This window comes from Leptidea sinapis, chromosome 25 (assembly GCF_905404315.1).
Source record: "Leptidea sinapis chromosome 25, ilLepSina1.1, whole genome shotgun sequence".
NCBI lineage: Eukaryota > Metazoa > Arthropoda > Insecta > Lepidoptera > Pieridae > Leptidea > Leptidea sinapis.
Window position 1 is genome coordinate 11,333,497 of NC_066289.1, and position 25,138 is coordinate 11,358,634.

The 25,138-nt window shown below is 33.4% G+C and overlaps 2 long non-coding RNA genes across 2 annotated transcripts in view; both read left to right on the forward strand.

Annotated features, from left to right (window-relative positions):
- LOC126971976 (uncharacterized) overlaps positions 1 to 25,138 on the forward strand; it is a 500,026-nt gene that overhangs the window by 179,124 nt on the left and 295,764 nt on the right. The window lies entirely within an intron of this gene.
- On the forward strand, positions 22,486 to 24,456 carry LOC126971973 (uncharacterized). Its single transcript, XR_007731015.1, has 2 exons — positions 22,486 to 22,811; positions 23,456 to 24,456. It is a non-coding gene; the product is annotated as an uncharacterized LOC126971973 (long non-coding RNA).

The window sequence follows — 25,138 nt, forward strand, 5'->3', positions numbered from 1 at the left end:
TAAATTTTACGCAAAACCAATGTAAAAACACAGTTACAATTATACGTTTTAATTCTTTAAAATGGCGTTCGGTGTCTTAATAATTTAGCAGTTGTGTGGTGAGGGAAGAGAAACATAGTTTCATCTTCTTAACACGGCGGTTTCTGCAAATTGACGTCATATGCGCCTATTTGTGACCGAACTCCGGTCGGTCAAAGTGGAGTTGACCTTTACGACCTCGCTTAACTGTACTCGGGGTCGCTTTTGGCACAGTACAAGTAATATACAAGCACAGTAGCGTAACTCAACGATCTCCTTGAAACCTACGTCTAGTTCTAGAGCACAAGGGTTTGTACATACAAGAATATTGACGACGTGGTCGGTGCTGTGCAGCTAATTTACCAGACTCGGCGGCGTACGGCGTGGCTCTGAATAGTTTTGTCTTCCCAAGATTGCTTAGCAGCCATGCAAATCATGTGTATGTGTGCGTGTGTCGATTTGGGTGCTCTAGTTTGAAGTTATAGTACTGTACTATTACTGTATTGTGCTACCTGTCTGGTGCCCACTTTTTCATTAAAAACCTTTGATTCGGATTTGGAAGCCGACTCACTTTCATTCAACTTCGCTTTATACGAATGATCAAATTAGAAACTATAATATGATCTAATGCGAAGATATTAGATATGCAAATAATTAATAAACTTTACAGAGTTCAAAATAAAATACACATAATGAGACAAAATAATTACTTGTGACTTGTTTGAGTTAGAGTGGTGATAATTATTTAGCAGATGCTATTTTTTTATGAAAATATGGGACGAGACGAGCAGACTTTTAGCTGATGGTAATTGATACACCCTGCCCATTACAATGTAGTGCCGCTCAGGATGCTGGAAAAACCCAAAAATTCTGAGCAGCTCTCATTTGCCCAGTAATTTAACTAGCTACGGCGCCCTTCAGACCGAAACACAGTAATGTTTTCACATGACTACGTCATGACAGAAATAGGCGCCGACGTCGTACCCATAATCTAGCCGGCATCCTGTGTAAAGGAGCCTCCCACTGGACGTTGCTAACATGCTCGTTGGTGAAAAAGACTACTCTTTTTTATTTATTTTTCTTGTATGAATTTAAGGCTAAGGAGGTTCTAGATACAATATCGCGATATTTCAACAATGAATGACGTGTTGCAATCATGAAGCATTGTGTGAAATAATGTGGTGTTTGTGATAAATGAAGCGACGCGCCTGTTGCCCCTCGATAACACAGACCTTTCTCAACTCTACTGATTGTTTCTGTTTTACGAAAAATAACGTTCTTACTTATATATATTGTAAGTGAAAAATAGAAATCGTCTAGCGATTTTTTGGCTGAAGAAAAACATGAGAACCGACACACAGTCAGAATAAATTTACTTCAAACTTCATTGAAAAATAATATATAAAATAAATAATAATATTATAAATAATATTTATATCTACACCTAAGCAAAAAAATCTAACATTTAAGAATATATAAGTGCATTATAGTTTTCACTGCTAGTTGTATGACGAATGCCAATAATTTTTCTTTCGATGTACTACGATTACAACATACATTCTAAACATAAAAAAAAATCTTAAAGTTATAAATAATTCTTAGAAACATTTAAACGGTATGATTAAATTAAAATAATATTTTTATCAATTATTTGTATCAGAGTTTTTTTCTCTCAAAGAAGACACGAAACATGACCCGTATTAGAACACGGAATATTTTCCTTAAAATCCGGCAACGGTCCTGTGATTCCTCTGGTGTTGCTATTTTATCCTCCAACCCAAAAATAAAGACGTGTTTGGCTCGCTAACAGAACAGTTGAATTGATTACAGATGGATGGGTGATGATTGTTTTATATTTTATTCATTTTTCAACACTGATTATTATAGGACTGACTTAAGTTCTATTCTAGTGTTTAGGGCCTTGTTGCGCGGTCGAATGATATTACAATCTATATGTATTTATAAATATTAATTCCAATGAGTACAGACTAAATAGACAACACGATAAGAATGGAAAAAAATATTAAGGCGAGGTTAATAATGCGAACAATTCTTTATTATTTAATCATTAAGTAATAACATTTAAAATTGGGAGGACAAACGACAGTTACACGGTGATAAGTGATCACCGCCTCCCAAACATTATGTATAAAAGGAATCACAGCATAGGTGATTCTATAGGGAAAGGGGAGCTTTACGAACGAATAATGAAATACTAGAATTTTTCATGAAACATTCAGTAAATTGACTCAAAACCCGTCTCTATACTAACATTATAAAAACGTAATGTTTGTGAGGTTTTAGGGGATAATCTCTGGATCTACTGAACAGATTTTGAAAATTTTATTAATTATAGAAAGCCACATTATTTGTAAGTTGTGAGTAGGCTATATTTTATTAACCCGAAAAATTAAAAGTCTATTCGTGGTAGTGGAATTTGCAAACTGTCTTAACGATGACAGATATATATGATTATTTTTTATATATAAATGTGGCAACATTGGAACAATATCTTATATGGTTACAAACGCGGGCTAATTCGCACGAAACAGCTAGTATATAATAACATCAAACCAAAAGTAAATTATATAGAATCTCTAAAAGCCTTAGAGACGCAATTCGAAGACAAAATGTAAAATTACTCAAGTCAAACAATTCCCAAGATTGACTGTAATTAAACTAGAGACTAACTCAAGATGTACAATTTACGTTGATAATGCGGCAAGCTTTACACAAACAGTCCGTGAAATAATTTCACAAAAGAGTTTGTTGAGAACAAATTTTCAAAGTGCAGCCCGCACGAACTCGCTTTAAGCTCCGTTCAAATTTGCCAGTGATGAAAACAAGTGAAAATAATTCATAAAAGTGAATGAAATAAAAGTTCACAATAGCAAAGACAAACGGAAGCCCCGAGCGAACACCGAATTATCTTTTTGTAGCATCTTCGCTCTTTAAGAATTCTCTTTAAATTGTGTTTAGGTTTTGGTATTTTTGCGGCGCGCCCTTTCAACGGGATGCATTAATAAAATTGTTATATATCCTTGGTATTTTTTATACAAATTAAATTACCAATTACATCTGTCAATTTTGTCTGTAGTTCAATCCAATATTAGTATTTTTTATGACAGAAAATGACTTATTGAACAAGACGTTCACCTGATACGTCCCGCCCATTACAATGTAGTGCTGCTCAGGATTCTTGATTGAACCTAAAATTCTGAGCCACACTGCTATTGAGACATTAGATGTTAAGTATCATTAGTCCAGTGACTTTATTATCTACGGCACCCTTTAAACCGAAATACAATAATGCTTGCACAATACTTGCAATCGGCACCTATTTCTGTCGTGAAGCAGTAATGTGTAAGCGTTATTGAAATTACTGGGCAAATTATACTTAACATCTTATGTCTCAATAGCAGTGTGGCTCAGAATTTTAGGTTCAATCAAGAATCTATAATAATAATAATAATAATAATCTCAAGCTTAATTGTAGTGCCAATCAAATTTATTTTTTTGAGTTTTTCAAGAATCCTGAATAGCACTACATTGTAATGTCAGGGCGTATCAATTACCATCAGCTGAACGTTCTGCTCATCTATTCCCTTATTGTCATAAAAAAAACAAAAATTACTACTTAACGTAAGAAATGATGCTTCTGTGGTACTTAGCCGGCATTCTGTTGAATAAAGCCTCCCAATGGAAAGTCTGATGTGAATATTTTAAAACAAAAATTAAATTTAGAACATAATTAAATGATATTCCTCCATGGACACCCTCAAACAGCACCATAAACAATTAAAAAGAGAAATGACAATTGTAAAGAATCGTCAAGCTTAAAAATTTACACGCATACTGAACGCGTATCCGTCCGTGAGGAATCCGAGCTCCAGGCAAAGTGAAACACAGACAAACAATAGGAAACTTTGATGAAATGAGCGAAAAAGAATACCACTCACAAATCCAACAAACGTAAAAAATATTACTCACGCTAGAATTGCTCTCAACTTGTGCAAACAAAAAAAAGCTCTATTTGTCGGTGAAAACAAGACGAAATTGCTACAGCAAAGACGGTTGGGAATATTAAAAACAATTTGCGATTCAGTAGAACTAAGTGTATGTGATTTAAAATTTTATTATGAGAATGAATGGAGTTAGTTGATAAGATGAATAGTCTATTCAAAATGGCCGACTCAAATTCTCACATATAAACATTTTTATCTACGGGTTTTTTATTTTTATTGATTTGGACAAAAAAACAGAACAATTATCTAAAATCTAGATACAAATAAGTGGATTTTAATATATAATGCTAAAACAATTGTTCCTTAGAAATTTCTCACTAAGATTTAAAGTTTCTAATGTGACAAGGACAGTTTAATTAACTAACGATTACTGAAACAGAACATTAAAAAAAAGACTAATGTTACAGAATTTATAAGCTTCATTATAGATCATGTATTGCAGTAATTCTCTTGTTAATAATGTTTTTAAATTATGCCAATTTAATTAAATGTATTTAAAATCTAAATCAATATCAACAGAGACAAAGTTTTTATTGAATGAATTCAAAAGTCTATTAATTGGGGCGCGGAAACCTGCATCTGTGCGACATCTAGTATCGTTCTTGCGATCTAGTACCAAGTGTAAGTGTTAAGATAAGTAATGCGAAAAAGCAGTAATTGTGACGAGTGACAGTAAAAAAAGGATATTAATTTAAAGGAAAAGCAAGTCTCATGATAATTCTAATAAGTTCAAATACACCTAATAAATAATCTATTATTGGATAGTCTATTTTCATTCTCGTCACCACTCGTGAAATACTTACCTATAAAATTTTCTGTTGGCCATTAGTGGTCTTCATCATCACTTCCACTACATCAAATTTTGTTTACTATAAATCTTTAAGAGTTGCGATTCTTCATAGATTCCATTAACAAATCTAATTCATTTTAAACGAGAAAAAGTTTCAAATATGTCCTTATACAGTGAAGATATGAAGTTACAAACATCCAATACGAATATTAGATTTGTCAGCAAACGATAGTTTTGTCAGCAAATTCATATATACACTTTGACAAAAAAAAAACAAATACACATAATAAATTACATTACGGAAACCCATACTCATCGTATCACCAGATATACACAGTCTAATATACAAGGGTAGATCGGGGTAATATCGCAAAATTTTAAAAGATAAATATATGAGTATCTTGCCATTTATTCTTAACATAAACAACTTTCCGAATTATAAAGCATTAAACAATGGTTCAAACTCATACGATTGACGAAATATCTTACCACAGACTTTTTATTTTACTAACTGCAGATGTATGACGAAATTCCCTATTTCTTTGCTTATAATCATGAATAATCCATTTCTTCTAAACGAATATAATGCACAAAACCTACCATTTGTGGCGCCACAAACGATTCACTAGAATATAACAGCGACTTACGTATTTTTGTATTAAGCTTCCCCTCGCTGATTACACACAAATTGATATAAATTGAATTTTAAAGCCAACCGCCTCGCGCCACCCCTAACTCTCGCGGTATGCGGGACCGGTGAATACAAGATGTTCCGGAAAACTGAGAAAGGGTTATTTGTATACGCTAGGGTTGGCAATCTGTACTTTGGATATATTTTACAGTAGCATAAATCGAGAAAAATTAGCCCCCAGAAAACTTATAACGTGTTCATAATTGGAATATCAGATTTTGCAGTTTTAAGAAATTGCCATTTCGCGGTCATCTTGAATGCTAAGCTAAACTGGCTTAAAAGAGGTGACCTTAGACTTATAATTAGATAGAGTGAGACTATACTTCATACGGAAAACTTATTTATCAACAGTAAGAATTTAAAAGGTTACTCCAGTCACATTTCAGTCAGTGTTAACACCAACCAATATTTATCAAATACAATATTGTCGCTAATTTCCAAAGCTATTACGTATCTTATATTATTGCTATTTACTTATCTGATCCTAAGTGGAAGCTTCTGCGCAAGGACACCTACAATACGAGAGGTCTTGGAAAGTTTTTGCCTCTCCTTGAGGTTAGAATATATTTTTACATTAAACACCCCCAAGTCAATATTGTTAAAATAATAAAATATACTGTTATTGCAGCCGTAGGTACTTAAGAAATGCTATATTTGAATCTCCCATCAAAAGAATCGGCCCAATTTATAATTTAACTATCTATTTGAGGTTTGTTCTCAATAATACAATAATCGGAATTAAAAATATTTTCGACAACCCTATGGCAACGGCGCAGTGTAATAGGAGCGATGATGTCTTGGCTTAAAGCGGCCGTTTCATAACAACCAACTTTCATCTACCTTCGTCAGTACCAAGTTAAATTTGTTTATCCTAACTCTTATTTACCTGGACTGCTGGTAATCAACTTTTATGCATTATGTTGTATAAGTATTTTGTGATTGCCTGGAAAATATATTATATTTATTCAAAACAAATCTTATAACTATCAATACGTGTAAGCGTACCAAGAATACTGACAGCATTTCCGCGTTCGATAGCTAAGCTGATCCGTGGACCGGAATAGCTGCCACCGCTTGGGTTTCCAGTAGCCATATTGAGACGCGAAGAAAGTACTTTAAACATTCTCCGCGCCTCTGGGCCCCACGGGCCAAGTGTGGAAAAATGGAACCAATATAATAGTCTATTGTAATAGTTCTTCCGTTGAAGATTTAGCGCTATGATAAGCATGCGACACTATTCCCGTCAAATAAAAAAGTCTTTAAATCAGGTATAACATTTTTACTTCCTTTCGTATGCGCTACAGTGCAATAATATATATATTATTTTATAAAACTAAGACACATAGTAGCTTGATCGGGGTTCGCCAATAAATTGTAGAAATTAATTTTGATTTATATATAATTATTATATACATGATAGCTTGACGTCATGAACTGCCATAAGATATAACAATTAATAATTACATTTATTTAACTAACTAACTCATTACTGTGTTACTAACACAGCTATGAGTTATTTTATATAATTATCTCCGATTAGGAATATCTATAATAGCACATAATACTCTACCAACTGTTAGTTGGCACTACAGCTGTCCCAACTAACAGTTGGTAGCATCGCCACGGTAGACGGTCGTGCCCTATATAAGCGTTAAGTATATAGTAATATAGCATATTGTGAACTGTAAGAGGACACTATGCCCTAATTGTCTTTTTATTTTTAATAATAAGTGATTATTGTAATCCAATGTGAAAACTTTAAAATACAGATGTAACAGTTTTATTATATGCGTTTAAATTACCAACCCCTTCTACATACATTTTGATATTGTCGTTGGTATGAGATATGGACATAACATGCATTTATCCTTCCTAGAATTTGGGTCATTTAGAGAAATTGCATGAATCATAATATAATATTATAAAGGCTACTCAGCATCTATCTTTACGAACATAGAATATGTTATCCAATTAAAAAAACCTTATCCTCAGAATTATAAATAACTGTTACAAGCTACAATACAACTGCGAGGGCTTACTAAAGTTAATACAACAATAGGCTAGAAAGCTCTAGTGTAAATTACCTCGCATAGTCTCAGCATTGTTGGACCGCGATTCTATTGCATTACTGCGGAACGCCAGCCTTTATTGCTCAATTTGACTTTATTTAACGCAATTCAGTCGAGGGGGGTTCCCCCCACGTCTGACGGGGAACAGATGAGGTCCCACTCCAATCCACTTAGCACGCGGCAAACAGGCAAGGATCTGATGGCAGTCTTCCCGCCAAACTACAGACGCTCGAACCTTTGAGCATTCCCGTGAGCACTGTAAGGACTGGTGCTGTCTACCCGCCAGTTTATTGGAACCTTATAACATATTGTCATGCTTTCAAAGTAATCCATAAAACCTCTCATTCAAATACTCTTTACTACAGTTCGGGATAGCCCTGTTTCACTGCGACCCATGTGATCTTTTGTGATAGCCACTGTTAACAAAACACACTGTATATAAATACACTGATAAGATTGATTCTTTTCATGAATCTTAAAATATTCTATTTTTAAATCTTTGAGTGCGTTTGTACGTAAGCTGTTTATTATTCCTTTCGATCGAATTTTAAGTAAAAACTATGAAACAATTTTTGTGAAAACTTGAACTAAATAAATGCACAAACGGGTTTGATTTACTTAACTAATGCGTTAATAATTGTAATACAAACTGAATATTATATTACTTTCTGTTACACCTTAATAATGACTTTTTTGTGTTTATATAAATGACTAAAAGGTTTCAGGTAGTAAAAGTAAAATATCCACAAAATTGTTTACTATCAGACTATAACTTGTATGATAGAAATAATATATAATTGATATTTTCGTATCGTTTCTCGCGCAATGTTTATAAATATTTTCTAATTCAATAATACTTTTACAGTAATGAGCTCTGAATACTTACTATATATATATTTAATATATATATATTGAAATTGATTTGAAAATCACTAGAAATGTGTTTTTTATAAAAAAAAAGTTTATTTGTACTGTATGTAATTAATTATTGTTTGACCTCTGTTTAAATGCCATAGAAAAACTGTACACTACAAAACTTAATATTGCCTGTCTTTAGATTGGCAAGCTCGATACAAAATAATCACCATTTAAAACAGTATGCAATTCATTCTTATAAACTTCTATTCTACGATGCTTTGTTTTTAGAAAACCTTAAATTTGTGTCCATAATGCCACACGACGGAAAATAAAAATTAGAAATACGAAAAATTCAACGATTTGTTTCGTTACATATTTTAACTGATAGCGCTCACGTAAGACTCCAGCCAAAATTACCCGAACGAGTGTTACATATCCAACAGTGACGGAGCAGTCTTATTCAATACACACAAATTAACAAGCTCAGTGAATATTTTTAATTAAAGATTGTTTTAAATCAGCGGAGAATTCGGGTAACGCGTCAGGATGAAAAACTTGAAATTATCTATTATATTGTTAAGCAGTGGGCTATTGTTCACCAGTGGGAGATCCTTTGCACAGGATGCTGGCTAGATTATGGGTACCACAACGGTGCCTATTTCTGCCGTGAAGCAGTTATGTGTAAGCATTATTGTGTTTCGGACTGAAGGGCGCCGTAACTAGTGAAAGTACTGGGCAAATGACATCATATGTCTCATGGTGACGAGCGCAATTGTAGTGCCACTCAGAATTTTGGGTTTTTCAGAACCGAGTGGCATTGTAATGGGCAGGGCATATCAAATACCATCAGCTGAACGTCCTGCTCGTCTCGTCCCTTTTTTTCATAAAAAACAGCTTACTATTGAAATTCGAACACGAATCTAAGTTACGGTAAAACACACTCTCTGTACCTATCTAACTCTATTAAACCTTTATCCTTAAAACAGCATGCTCACTTTGCATGTGTTAAATGTATTCTACGAAATTTCACTAATGGATTAACATTGTAATTCTGGTTAGTTTGCTGTGTAACTTACGCTAGGAACTACAACGAAATTGATGTTTCTTGGATAAGATCATTATTTCAAGACATAATTTAGTTTCATATTATGTGCACCTGTACAGGAACTTTGCCAGTGTCTAAATTTAATTAGACACAGCGGTCTTACACTGCCATGTTGTATCGTAGATTTGAAATTACTTAAGATTTATGTTAATTAAATATTTATAAAATATAAACTTTTTTGGGTGGCCGAGCGCTTTTTTGATGGATTCATGTAAAGTCGGCTAGAATGCGATCAGTCAGAGAAACACCGAAGTAATTTATATACAATATATATATAGAAAATAATAAAAACAAAATACAGTTTTATTAGATTCGCCTGTATGTGACGTAGTCTTTAAATATGATTTTCACCAACTCAAAGACTTCCGACGACTTCAAAAATAACTGTTTAGATTTTGTTTAAGTATAAATTTAAATTGTGTAATTAATCCCAAAAGTGAGGGTTATCACTTAAAAAAAATCAAATTGTTTAGATTTGAAAAAGCGACATCACAAGTCAATTTCCTAATATGCAAATATTGTTATTGAGCAGGTTATTAAAAGACATATCAAGAATTATGAACGATACGTCGAACGGTTGGCTCAGTGGAAAAACGCTCGCGGTCATTCATAAATTATGTTTATAAATTTAATTTGTGTAAAATAACATATAATTTATAAAATTTCAATAAATTCAAAATACACTCGAAATACGAAGAATACGAGCCTTGCAAGGGTTAGTTAGTTATTTAGTTATAAATGCAGTTTTTATACTAAAATAAATAAAATCAAATGTTAAAAAACGTAAAAGTCCACTCACTGGCTTCTTATTTCTTATAAATAAAATATATTCTTAGTACCGATTTCAAGCCTTTGTGTTTAATATTACAGTAAAAAAACATAACAGAATAATGAATATAAAATGGAAAATGAAGCATAAAGCTGATGTAATAAATATCAATTTAAACATCACAATACTGATAAGAAAATCTAAACCGGTCTACGGATTTCCTTTACATCAAACAAAATTTATTTTCCGCCCAAAAATATCTTAAGACCTGAGCCACCTCCGATATCAGGCAAGGGCTGCCTAAATTAAAACCATATCTCGGTAGTCGAGTCACGCTAAACATTAACTTCACCCCGCCAATAAACCACACCCTTAAGAGCTTCATTTCGAATTAAAATTTGCCGGCTGATCTCTCGAGAGTGACGTTGCCTGATGGATTACGAATTTAGCTATTTTGTTGTTTAATTCCATCAGTCTACGTCGCCTTTCCCTATTTCTCCGTGTCATTTTTACCGTCAAATATAAATTTTAATTTAAAATACGTCAAGTGTGCTAACGTTGATTCGTAAACATTTGATAATATAAATACCCTGATTAAATAGCTTTCAAACAATCGCTGATACAGTTTCATTATTAATTTTCAAGCGAATATTACATTTCTGTGTATGAAATCGAGTTTTATGTCCAGATTATTATATTTTAGCTTTATTCAGATTTAACACAGGGGAATTTGATTACAAAGTACACCATAAAACGATATGACTTGAGAAAATAATGAATATAAAACGCAGGTAAGGCGTTAGAGGAAAATGAGATTTGCTTTCAGTGGAAAATTATTTAAACAACGTTCTAGAATAATGTAGTTTGAGATCAGTTTTTATGCAGTTGCGAAAGATTGCACGTTTTAAATTACTCTGTTGCAAATATGTTATATCGTTTATTTAATTTACCATGTCCAGATTGTTCAGGGTTTCACTCAGTAACCCCTGGGATAATTGGGTCAGTCCACCAGATCCTGTACAGTACACAGAGCATATCTTTGATATACAGACGTTTGAAGTAATCAAGTCATGACAGGCTGTGAATTTGTCTATGAAGATTAGCTTGTCTCTATTTAGAGTTCTTTCAAAACCGTATTCCATATTCTCTTTTAGAATGAGGACTCTGCATTTCTGTCTGCTAGCTTGGACTATTATTTGAAAATGGACTTCTTTGGTGTTTGTTTTGGGGGGCCATTTCCAACTGTAATTAGAATTTTACAGAAACTTTACACTGGCACTAAATGTATTACATGTTCTATTCCAATCCAATCAGTGTCCAGAAATAGTTGAATTGTACTGATCGGATTTGATGATTACAATATAGGCGGGGAGTCCTAAATATAAAATAAAGGTTGTAAGAATAATAAAAGCTTACCAATATGAGTATTATATAGTAATACAACGTTGTGATCAATAATTCAACTCTACAATTTCATGCTACTCAATTTGAATAGCGCATAATGGCAGAATGAGGGTGCAATTTTAAAAATCATTTAGTTTCCCTACTTAGTATTCAAGAGGACCTCACTCCTACGCCGCATATTTTATATTTATAACCTCTAACACCGACGTCGATAGCTCCATGCGTCGTATGATTGCATTAAGGGCGTACGTAATAGGAGCAACGTTTGGAAATGTTATAATGTAATGTATTCATAATACACAGCTAAATATAAAGTTTAATCAGTCAAGCGAATTATTTAATATACAATTTCAGCAATTTTCACTTTTATGCACAAGTGCAAAAGGCAATGTCAGTTCAGTTTTGTCTTTTGTTTGTTGAAGTTTGCGTAGAACTTCCTTTTCTACTACTAAATCTTCTAGTTATCAATTATTAAGCTTAATCCTACCACGACCATCTGGTTTGTCCACAATGTTTACGGAATCATCAAAAGCGCTATATTTTATCACTCTCTGTTTTTCTTGTAAACAATGCAATAATAGCTAAATCTTCATGTAATAGACTATAATAAAGTGAAAGAGAATCTATTCCTACTAATTCTTCCGTCCAAGTGTCTGAACGTCTTCTTCGTGATGAAATCAATCTGGCTTTAATGAAATAAACAAACAATGACCCTCCTTAATATCGGCATATCGATAGTCGTGTTGGCACAAGAAATTTCTCTCGCAATATCGGGGATGGCACGGGATTCCCATTGAGGGAATCGCCAATTTTAGGGTAAATCGAGGGAGATAATTATGTTTGAAGATAGTTATTAGGGAGAATCAACATGTTATATGTCACTCCAGATTTGTGGATTATACGCTTAAGTTTATTATGGTGCTGTGTTTTGCCACGAATATGGCAACATAGAATATAATGAATACAGTATATTTATATATATAAGTAACCCAAGTTTCTTTTTAATTTCTGTATTTATGTTACAAATAGCTTCTGCTTACCACCTTTTTACCTTTAAAGCAGCAAAAATACTATGTCTTCGACTAGCATGATAATGTGTAACATATAATATGCTGTCCTGAACGTTTTTCTCAATAAGGTAACCTGCTTTCTTAGGACACAATAGCTCTACATTTTAATCATAACATTTGAGTAATTAATGTACATGTATAATTTTAAGTTTCATTAAATATGAAACTAGGAATTAGGTTAATATCATATCGAGGGAATCCGTTAATCACTTATGGGCATAGTGAGTATACTCGTACAGTGAATTGATGCGAAACCGTGTAAGTTTAATTGGGAGTTGTGCCCTCGGGTGTTACTAAGAAAATCAACACTTATGTAATTACTGAATTCATTTATTGCTGTCGCGGGATTATTTTGATGACGCTTTGATGTTTGTGGGTTGTTCAATGACAAGCGATACATGAGGAGAGATCATATGTCGCCAAATTTATATAATTTAGTAATATTAATGACGCGAGAAAACTTTGTGGTTGTGGCAATAGTTTTCAATCGATTAAAAAGTACGTGACGTATGAGCGTAGAAAATACTTGGCCTAAATGTTTTTCTAAAGTTAAGACTTTCATACTTCGTACCTTAACAACGCTCGAAATTACAAAACTGCTTAGGCTCATTAAAACAACGTATTTATCACACAGTCAGTTGACCAAAAGTTGACAGTTGACTTTAAACAAAATTTTGTTTCTAAGTTTTTAGTGTAGTATTATTAAAATCCTCAACTATAAAAAGTAATGCAAGAAATCACAATACCTTAACAAGTCTTAAATAAACCTAGGTTTAATATTCTGTTGCTTAATAAAGCATGCCTTATCAGGAATATTATAATATCTATCAAATGCAACTAAACTACTTTATTAAATACACGTCAGCCACACAAGAATGCAAAATACATTTAAATTACATTTTACTGGCGCCGGAAGGTATCAGATTTGCCCGCAAACATAAAATAAACCTTCTATTGAACAAAGATTCCTATTAGTTGCTTCCAAAGAAACTCCTTTGTTCAATATCGAGATTGGCAGTTCGATTATCCTCGGATATTTTAAAAAGGCAAATAAAAATTAGTCTGTATAATGTCCTAGACTTCTTAAGCGCCCCGTAGAGAGATGGCGCGTCTCAGAAAATTAAAATGTCTAAAATACGAGAGTGCTTAGCGCTGAGAAAAATGATCACAACTTATTATAAGTACTGCATTCCAAACTTAATTAAGGTTTTGTTTCTACGATTTAGTGGTATTGTTTTAGCGTACTTGAATTTATTTGTTCAGTGCTGTCTGATGTAAAGTTTTAATTAAATTTTGCAAGTTAAATGCAACTAGCTTACACGACTGATCATTACAACAAAAATGATACTTCATATTTAAAGATTATAAGAAATTGTCGTAAAAAGTTCAGTAAACTTACTTTAAATGTTCAGTAAATATCTGACTTATTTGTAAACATATTAAAGCTTTGGTTTATAAAAATATCTAGTTATTTTGGCCAAGATGGGGTTTACTGCAATGATTCTTTCATTTTATGAAAATACGTGTTCTCTGTGCTATTATTTAATTATTTCGTTTATTCTCTATAATTGTTTAAAATATAACCCCTTTGTTAAATCAAAAATAATATTATTATTTCGTCAAAACATATTATTCTAATTTGATGCATTAGCAGTCTGTGAAGGCTCGATTACATTTGTTAATGGTTTGTGAAACATCCGATAAATAATCAGAAAAGGTATTTGTTAAGTATATTTCAGGTTGTCAAAAAGTTGAACTTATAATTTTTGATAAGATGCTGAACCATTGGTCACAAATCAAGCAATATTGCATGTTTTTACCTAAACTTGTAAATTTGCTACTTCTTAACAAAATAAAGGCTTTATCGGCGGCTATTAATGGTGTAGTTCATTATAATGGGTTGGAAAATCACCTAGCCTAAGTAAGTCAGTTCATGATTGGCATAAAAATCTTCTAGGCCGGGGAGTTGTATACGCTTTTAACAAATTTTTTATGGACTTATTTAGTCTTTGACTCATCTCTCCCTTAATCTCATCCTCTTATGAGTAATGTTCTCTTATGTTCGTCACCTGTAAATATCTTACTCTATTCAAGTCAGACCGTTCCTATGAATGAAAGTGTTCACACACGCATGTAATTCCATTCTTAACTAAGACTCGACAACTAAGTCAAGCCAATGTATCGAGCGTATATACAGATATAGACTCCTTTGCACTCCGGTGCCGGTTAGATTATAGATATCACAACGGCGTCTATTTCTGCCGTGAAGCAGTAATGTGTAAGCATTACTGTGTGTCAGTCTGAAGGGCGCCGTAAATGTGAAATTACTGGGCAAATGAAATTTGACAACTTCTGTCTCAAGGTGACAAGCGCAGTTGCAGTGCCGCTCAGAATTTTTTGGTTTCTCAATATTCCTGAGCGGCACTGCATTGTAATGGGTAGAGCACATCAATTACCATCAGCTGAACGTCCTGCTCGTCTCTTCACTACTAAGCCTTTAATACATTGTTTAAGGAACTGGGCGAATTAGAACAATAACTTGTTTGTAGCTTTGAAACTGAAATAATTCCTTTTACATTTAATATTGACACTTACTGTAGTACTATACACATTTAACCTTAATATTATTTTTTTACATAAAACGGGCAAAATGGGCAAGACGTGCTGGAAAGTGGAGAACCTTTGCCGAAATCAAATTTCCAAAAAAAGGAAAAAAAGAAATAACGACTGGTTAATGTTGGTTGATGGTGTCAATAAAAGTTTTTAATTTATTGTGAACTTTGTTAATTGTTTATAAAATGAAATATTTTATTCATCTTTTGTTATTTTCATAACTTTAATTTTTATTTATTTTACATATTGTATTTCGCCTCATAGACTAACCTACATATACTTGATAGGTTATTCGACGATATATAATTACATCTATATTTAATCAATATCTAATAGTAAAAAACATTCGCCATAAGAATGAGAAAGACCCTTGTCAGATTTAAACAATCTTGTTGAATATTTTAAAATATTTAAAAACAATATGAACGACATCGCAATACGCAAACCAACCTTTATTATTTTTGACTGCTGTCCCCAGCTTTTAAACTTTCACCGAACTCCCTATTTGTCAACCCAAAGTTAATTTCTTTCGTTGTATTTTAAAATTAATTTTCCTTTTCGACAACCTCTCGCCTCAGGACAAATTTCAACAGTTCAAAGACAAACGCGGTTGTTTTTACAAAAAAAGTAACGTTTTTAAAAATAATTATTAAAGTTGATTTAGAATGTTTTTTACTACGAGGCGTGTTAGAAAATTCATAAGAATGGATCTGTAGCCTTATTTTGAGAGAAATTTAATTGGTCATTAATTCAAGATTTTGATAATTAATAAGGAGTTGTTTAATTAATTTTGTAAGTTTTAGTCACATTACCTTAAAATATGTGTTTAAAGTGTTTTTATTTATGATATATACAATCATAAGCCGGCTCTGGAAAAACATTTTTGAAATTCAATAGGTTTGTGAACGGTGGTGCGTTACATCAGTTTTTATTAATTAAATATTAAAATGAATAATTATTATAATAAAGGCACCAGTACCTACATATCGTCCAAATTGGTAGCTTATTAATTGTAATCTAATGTCGCTGAAATCATTTAAATTTCAATCATTAATAAAATACTTTATTTATTTTGCAGGTTGACACTACAAGCGACTGGAAGCTCTACATCGTCACCTACCCTGTGTTGCAAAATGATCAAGAAACTCAAAGATAACATAACAAGTATAAAGTATATAAAAGAACAATAGTAAAGTATGTAAAAATTTACTTATATAATATCTTGTAACGGTCCTAAATCTGACGTTCTCATGTTACGCTAGAAAATCAGACGTTCTCGTAAATCTGACGCTTAGCTGGAGCCGTGCAGCGAGCGGACCGAACGTCCGTATAAAAGCTTCACCTCAAAAATGAAAACTTAATTTAAATATAATATTGCATACTGAGACTAATTATCTGAGATAATTAGAATATTAAGCTAACACATATTTTAATTATTTGTATTGGTTCCGATATTATTATGTCCCTCGAATGTCTCTTCTGCCATAGTTGGCACGTTCTAGTGATCAAACCTCATTTTCAATGTAACTCTATGGGACCTGAATAGCTTTTGATCCTGACCACCTAGAAACCCAAATTCAAGAATTTTATGCTTTTATCATCAAAACCTTTCCAACGATACATTATGGGCGTCTGGAATTTAAAAGTTTCCAACGCCATTTTCGTGCTTTATATATATAGATAACAAACACAGAACAGGTAAAAGAGAATCACTAAATAAATCTCCTTCAACTGTTCTGTGCACAAATAAAGCAAAATAACCTCAAAGACATTGCTCCCTAACGTGAATCAAATAGACCCCCTCAAATACAGTACACAGCTGAATCTCAACAATCAAGCGTCTATCTGTTTCGTTTTCTGTTAAAGCCCGCTATTCCCGGATACATTCGGATATGTCCGACCGGATTACGAGCCTACATCCAGATGAACCGGTGCGTGCCCTGGCACTCGTAGAGGTGATTAGTCCTACTGACAGCCCTGCGTCGATTGTCGACCGGCTCGTGCCCGGCTATGATTTTATAGATAAGTATAAACAAATATTGTTTTCTAGTATCATTTAAGAGGTATAAGCCCGTACTGGAAAGGAGAAAATTATTAGTTTTATTATATGGAGATTGGATCCACTAGAAATCGTAGAATATTAAAGAAGCTGGTATTTAGACTTATGTTGCGTTATAACTAAAACATATTTCATAATAACTGCCCAGTGGTCTTGAAATAATATATTGGAATGGCATAGAATCAAACATACCAAAATTAATATTAATTATTTTGAATTTTAGGACTTTAGTTTAGTATTTTTGTTCTGTGTATTTTGTATGCCGAAGGATGTATTCTATTGTAACGAACTAATAAAATATAACAGCGCGTTTTCGTTTTGTGTAATTTTTTACGCCGTGCTAACTTAAACTTTATGTGCTATCTGTTTCCTTTAAAAAATAATTGAAAATTGTACTTGTATTGGATTCTAATCAGATGCACAAGTAAGAAAAATATATATTATTTGTAATACTTTAATATATACTATATACTATAAATTAAGTTTTAACGAATAACATTGTTTTGCTTTGACATCATTAAATCTGAACTGTACCTATATACTTAGTTATTTCTTTAATAAGTTAATCTTACAATTATGCTATCATAGAGCCTTTTATATAAATAAAAAAAAAATGTATTACTCTTGTAAAAGATTAGAAAATCTAATACCCAATCAACTGCCCCTGTCATTGCTCCTCTCACCACCGCGTGGGCAGCTATGCCCTTTATTCTGCTGCAGCAGTATAAGAAGCGTCGTATGTTACTGTAGCAGACGTTAATATAATTTATGGACATATTGTCTTCTTGCAATACACCTTATACAGAAGTTGAAGAAAGTTTACATTGCAGAGAAATAAATGCTACAAATTGTTGATATTCATGCCGAATCTTGTCAACATATTCAGTTTTCCGACTTTTATGAAATATTCATCACTTTAAAATGATTATTTAACTTTTAGTTGTGGAATTTTGATAATGCTTACTTATAAACTAAGAATATCTGCTATATTTGGTTTTAACTCTACTTTTATTAAAAATGAACTAGCACATAGTTAGTTATAAAACATTGTCCTTGGTATATCAGAAGTCACTTCATTTATTCATTTATTAGTTAATAATATTATAAGAAACTAAACTAATTATAGGCAGACAGATCCCCATTCTCTAACCGTAAGTAACCTGTAATGTAAGACTGCAGCACATGAATCATCTAAATTGGACAGACTACTGGCAGTGGCAGCGGTATGAGCAGTGTCTTGTTGACATACATGCCCTGCTCAGTACCCTGCCACTGCCGTGGCCATAGGCTGAATGGAAACAGGGTATAATTATTAAAACAAGAACCATCTATAATTCACGGTAATTTTCGTGGTTCATTCAACACATTCTGGAAAGGAGAAGAGAAACTTAATGAAGAAAGAAACAATCTAACTTGAAGGTCACGCGTATTCTTGGGGAATTAACACAAATTACGAGATGTTATTGCTTGAGAATACACGTAGCTGACAAGGGGATAGTCAACAATGGAGATTGAAGAAGGGAATTAGAAGAAAGAAAAAGCGGTTGGATTGAAGGCTTCCGTACCAACGTACTAGATAAAATATACATTATATTATATATTATGTACATAGATGTATTGATTCCTTTGTATAATAATGTACGTGTCTATCACTCTTGTTATAGAAGTAAGTTAAGTAAAAAATATTATAATAAAATGGTATTGAGTTACTGTTTGTTGGTAGTAATATAATAAAATAAAATGTTTATCTTGAATTCATCCAGTATTATTTTACGGAAGAGGAACGAGCGTTCGGGTTGCCTGAGTGATTACCGCCGTCCACATTCTCTTGTAACACTAGTGGAATCACAGGAGCGTTGCCGGCATATATGTTTTATTCGTAGTATGAAAAAAGATACCTACATAAAATCAACTGTATACAATTTAAACAAAGCCATTATAAAAAAAATATAATATATAAATACTATAATTTTCTTCTACAAAAATTTCACATGGAAATTAGCTATACCTTGGAGGGATTGTTAAACTTTTCTTAAACCATTTATCTAACGGACAAATATATAGAATCTTAATTTGAAATAAAAATATTTGTGGAAGTACTATAAATATAATAAAACAGTGTGTGCAGTTTTCACTTCCGTCGTATGCTAAGTATAGGCAAGCATATAAGCAATGAAGTATAAATTTCATGAAGGTCTGGTTAATAATACGAAAACCTCGGATAAATTTGAAATTTCGCACCCTGGCAAAGAAAATGTAATAGTAGAAGATACTGGTCAAAGATTGGTGACAATTTAATAATTTATATACACTGTTCGTTTTTCGATATTCAGGATAAGCGTGTGTTTGTGCCAAAGACTATGGCACCTGCTAATTCGTAACAACGACATTATCATTTATTCATTCTCGTTTTAAGACGAAAAAAGCAAAATTTAATAAAAAGAAAAATAAACTAAAAAACACGCTGTTAAGGAAAACCAAATTAAAAAGTATAAAATATTTTTAGTAAGCATTAATATATTTTATGAGATCGCTAAATATGGGCGTTATGAGAAAGCTTTTGGTTGCTCAGAGGGCAATGGATAGGGCTATGCTCGGAGTTTCCCCGCGAGATCCCCGCGAATCAGAAATGAGGAGATCCGTAGGAGAACCAAAGCCCAAACCACCAACATAGCCCAAATGATTGCGAAACTGAAGTGGCAGTGGGTAGGGCACATGGTTCGACCGACAGATGGCCGTTGGGGCAGTAAAGTCCTCGAATGGTGACCACGTACCGGAAGACGCAGTGTTGGTAGGCCCCCACAAGATAGATCTGGTCAAGATCGCTGGAATACGTTGGACGAGGACAGCGCAGGACTAATCATCGTGGAAATCTTTGGGGAGGCCTTTGTCCAGCAGTGGACGTGTTCCGGCTGATGATGATGATGAATATATTTTATCGTAAAAAAGCGTGGGGTGTATTATAAGATGTCTTCAAGAGTCTACTTTCACCAATATTTGTGAGTAAAACGTTTATAACAAAGTAACATCAAGCAGGCCATGCTTTCTTACAATAAAATTCAACAAATTATTTTGTACTTTTCAGTTTGGTTTTCTTTAAAAGCATTTTTTTTTTGTTTTCTTATTTTAATATTATTCATTGTTGTATTATCATAAAGTAATATGATTTTCAAGAAGTATATAATTATTTATTATTTTTAATTCCTCACTTCTGGGATTATACATATAAATGAAATTTGTACCGAAATTGTCCCTCGTCGTCCATAAATTTTGCTCAAACTGAACAAACTAGCATTATAGATTCGAGCCGACTAAACACGAACGAGTGTTATCATTCAATACGTATCACAGAATAAGTTAGCTTGCTTAGGAAGGAAAGTGTTCACTCAATGACGTTCTACGCTCTCAAACACTTCTCAAGACTAATCTGTTTGGATATCACAGAATGCATGCGAACTGCATCTACTACAGCTTTTGAAGTCATGTTGAATATCCACGCTAAAAGGCCAAACATCATTTTAACTTGACAGAAAAGGACACAAGATAGTTTTAATAAGCGGATGGAGAAATATGATAATAACAACTACGTAACTCTTCAATGGCAGTCAGTTATAAGGCAAAATACCAAGGAACTACTTGAGAAATACACGTCAAGCGTCTGTTTATTATAGGTGTCACCGACAGTTCGCTGTGCAGGGATTGCAAGGAGGCAATAGAGACGGCGACACACATCGTTCTGGAATCTGGGTAAACACCTCGGGCCACCGAGGACTCTGTCCTGTCATTGGTGACATCAGAGGTTTGATTTAGCACTACACCACGCAAAATAGGCGCGCTGTAATCGTCGAGTTGCGGAAAAAAGCCCATGATATTGTGTTGAAGGGGACAGTTGTCACGCTAGGCTCCGTAACGGTTGTTCAGTTAAAGTTGGCTCAAGTTAACTAAGAGAGAGTGATCTCATAATTAGCAATATTTTTCAGAGTAATTCATACAGTTATAATTATACAGTGGCGCTAAAATGGCGAACCGTAATCATAAAAAAATATTCAAAATAAAATACATAATTCTCCATAATAAATCAATCTTCCATAATATCATATCGGAACAAAATTTAAGTAATCTAGTAGCCGCGCGCTAGCGTAGCCACTGACACCTACTTCGTAATGTCTCTTATGCGAGCACGTAAGGGTGATTCAAATTTTGTTTCCTAAATATATAATTTGTTTCTTTGAAAATTATATTTACTTTTAGTTTTAAATTTATTTTTTACGATTAAGGTTGTATATACCCCTGTGTTCATTTATTGTCGCCATTATAATGCCACGCTGTATATACCACCAGTCACAATTGGGAGGCTCCATTCCACAGGATGCCGGCTACATTACGGGTACCACAACGGCCTCTATTTCTGCCGTGAAACAGTAATGTGTAAACATGATTGTGTTTCGGTCTGAAGGGCGCCGGAGCTAGTGAAATTACTGGGGAAATGAGACTTTACATCTTATGTCTCAAGGTGACGAGCGAAGTTGTAGTGCCGCTCAGAATGTTTTGGCTTTTTCAATCATCTTGAGCGGCACTGCATTGTAAAAGGCAGGGCGTATCAATTACCATCAGCTGAACGTCCTGCTCGTCTCGTCCCTTGTTTTCATAAAAAAATATTGTAAATGTTATTCCTTTATAAATATAGAATTGAAAATAAATTTATATACACAAATATACATAAATTTATACATATTATTCACCTCACTATAATGAAGTTTTTTCTTCTTTGCAGGTCGCCGTCGATGTTCTTTTGCAACAATAGAATAACTACAAAAGTGTTTCCTGCTTTGTGGTCCTTACTTGGATAGATAAATAGGCGAAGATTTGAATGTGGAAAACAAGTTTTTAATATAAAAATTGGCTAGGAATACAGAATATAACTGTAATTTTCACATTTCCGGCGTTGGCTGTATGTATGTACCTTTGCCATTCCTTGATGTAAAAATTAAAACACTCGCCAGAGACGAGTACCGTAAAACGGGGTGATTAGGGATCCAGGGGTGAATAGGGATAAAATCAAAATTGAACCTGAGACGAGAAATTAATTTGCTTACCATAGATTACTACATACTTTTTGGAAGAAAATCGTAGTAGAATATATACTCTCTAGGTTGGCAGCATTTGTTTAACATGAAGTCAAGCAATTCGGCGTAAGATTCACTACTGAAGTTGTTGCTCTGTTACCGGTGTTTTTTTGTGGTTCTAAACTTTCGAGATAAATATATTTTTTTAGAACTATTTGAGCTAGTTTAGTTTTATTACGGTATATTAGTTATTTCTAGAGACGTTACATAAAGGGTGAGTACAATTTAAGCGCTTATTTGTAAATTTAACGGTTAAAAGTGGGTGGAGATACTTTTTATCGAAATTTGAGGTGAATAGGAACGCCGAATGGGGTGTATAGGGATGGTTAGTAAGTCTAATAGGGACGCCATATTTGGTTAATAGTGACGAGCTTAGTGACTCAATGGGAATGTAGAAGGGTCAATAGGGACAGGGCTGTCACCACAATGTTCTTGTTTTTTATCATATAAATAGTTACAAAATTAAATATCGGCTTTAAACATGCAAAGATTATTAATACATGATAACTAAAAAGTAAAAAATAAATTATGACGAGTAGTAATTATGAGGGGGTACAACAGCTTTACAATTCAAAGAAATCGTTACTTAAGATGTGGATATATAGGAAGAGCATGTGTTATGATAATTCTAATAAGCACAAGCTCAGCTTGGATAGTTACATGGTTCCATTAAGAAGTTCCGATGCCCACTTTCCGACTTAATCACCAGATAAGTTTGCTGGTACTATTGTGATTCCATGTGAATTTGGTTAGTTATAATATATTTTTAATGCAATAGGTAGACAAACGAGTTTATATTTGTTGAACAATAAAAAGAAATAAGTGCAATTCTATCATTAAATCTCTTTCTTTTTTCAGATAACATCTATTTTTGGACAACGCCGCGTGATTACCAAACTAGTCGAAACACAAATTATAAAAAATATGACGATTCTGTAATAGAAATAGCACTACACGAGTACAATAGCTCTAACCTTTCCTTTAAAGATGTTTCACGGAAATACGATATACCGAAATCAGTCCTGCATCGGCACAACACCCGTGTCATGAAAAAACAAGGAGGCCAAACTGCCCTAAGCCGGGCTGAAGAAGCGTACTTAGTAGAGTACGTAAATGTATGTTCAGAATGGGGATATCCTCTAGAACCCATTGATTTTAGATTGCTGATAAAAGGATACCTGGATAAAATGGGAGTTGATATCAAAAGGTTCAAAAATAATTTGCCATTTCCTGATTTTATGTCATGTTTTCTTAAAAGGCATAAAAATAAAATTAGCAAAAGACTCAGTCAAAATACAAAGAGAGCAAGAGCAGCTGTTTCACCAGAAACCATCGATGAATATTTTAGAAAACTTGAAACGTCTTTTCGAGGCACACCACCTGCTAACATTGATAATTACGATGAGACCAACCTCAGCGATGACCCAGGACGTCAGAGTGCTGGTTAAGAGAACAGTCAAATACCCTGAAAGGGTAATGAACCATACAAAGGGTTCCACATCTCTTATGATGACTTCTGCAGCTGACGGCACTCTTCTACCCCCATATGTTGTATATAAATTGCAAAATATGTACGATACGTGGCGGCAAAATGGACATAAATATTGTAGGTACAACTGCACACCTTCCGGCTCGTTCGATGGTAATATTTTCCAGGACTGGGTTTGAACTATTGCAATGCCGTATTTCAGTGATAAAATTGGATCTAAAATTTTTATAGGTGATAACCTGGCCTCTTATTTATACTTAATATAATAATTAATATGTTAATTATAATACTTTAAGTATAATATGTTGATTAAAAAAAGATTTTAATACTTCTATAATGTTGATTATTACAGTGATTTTATATTTTTGAATTCATTTGTATTATTTAACCTTTACCCGACTGTGCAAAATAATGGTAATATTTGACTTAGCCGTGACAACCCTGACTGTTTTTTTCTATTGTCCCATAGCTGATCCCTATTAACCCCTCTAAGAGTTTAAATAGGGATGGGCAACATTTTAAGCTATCATGAGTAATTCGTAAATTTTTTAAGTTCTTTCTACATTTTATCTAATAGAGATAGTTTTAACTCAAGTTTTTAAATATAAATAACATAGGTTTTATAGAAAGAAATCAGAGAAAATGTCATCTAAAATCTAGTTTCGTCCCCATTCACCCCGTTTTACGGTATGTATACAATACATTTCCCGCCCATTTAAGCAGCAACTCGAAAACTTGTGCTATTTGTTTAATTTAAAATTACATAGTCGTAGAGAAATTATTGTATGCGGCACTTTGTGAACTAGCTCAAAAACTCGTGGCGTCATTCATTGTCATCAACATATCGTAACCAGCACCACTCCGGTTTTTGTTACAACTGTTACATAAAATACTATTAATATGTTTAAGTGCCACATTTCAATTGTTTCTCGTGTTATTTAGTTATATACTTACAACCTCTTAATATCTCTTTTACTTTACAGGCTACTGGATAGCAGTTATCTCTGGTCCCGTCGTTGATCACTGAAAATGCTGCAATCGTCGAGTATTAT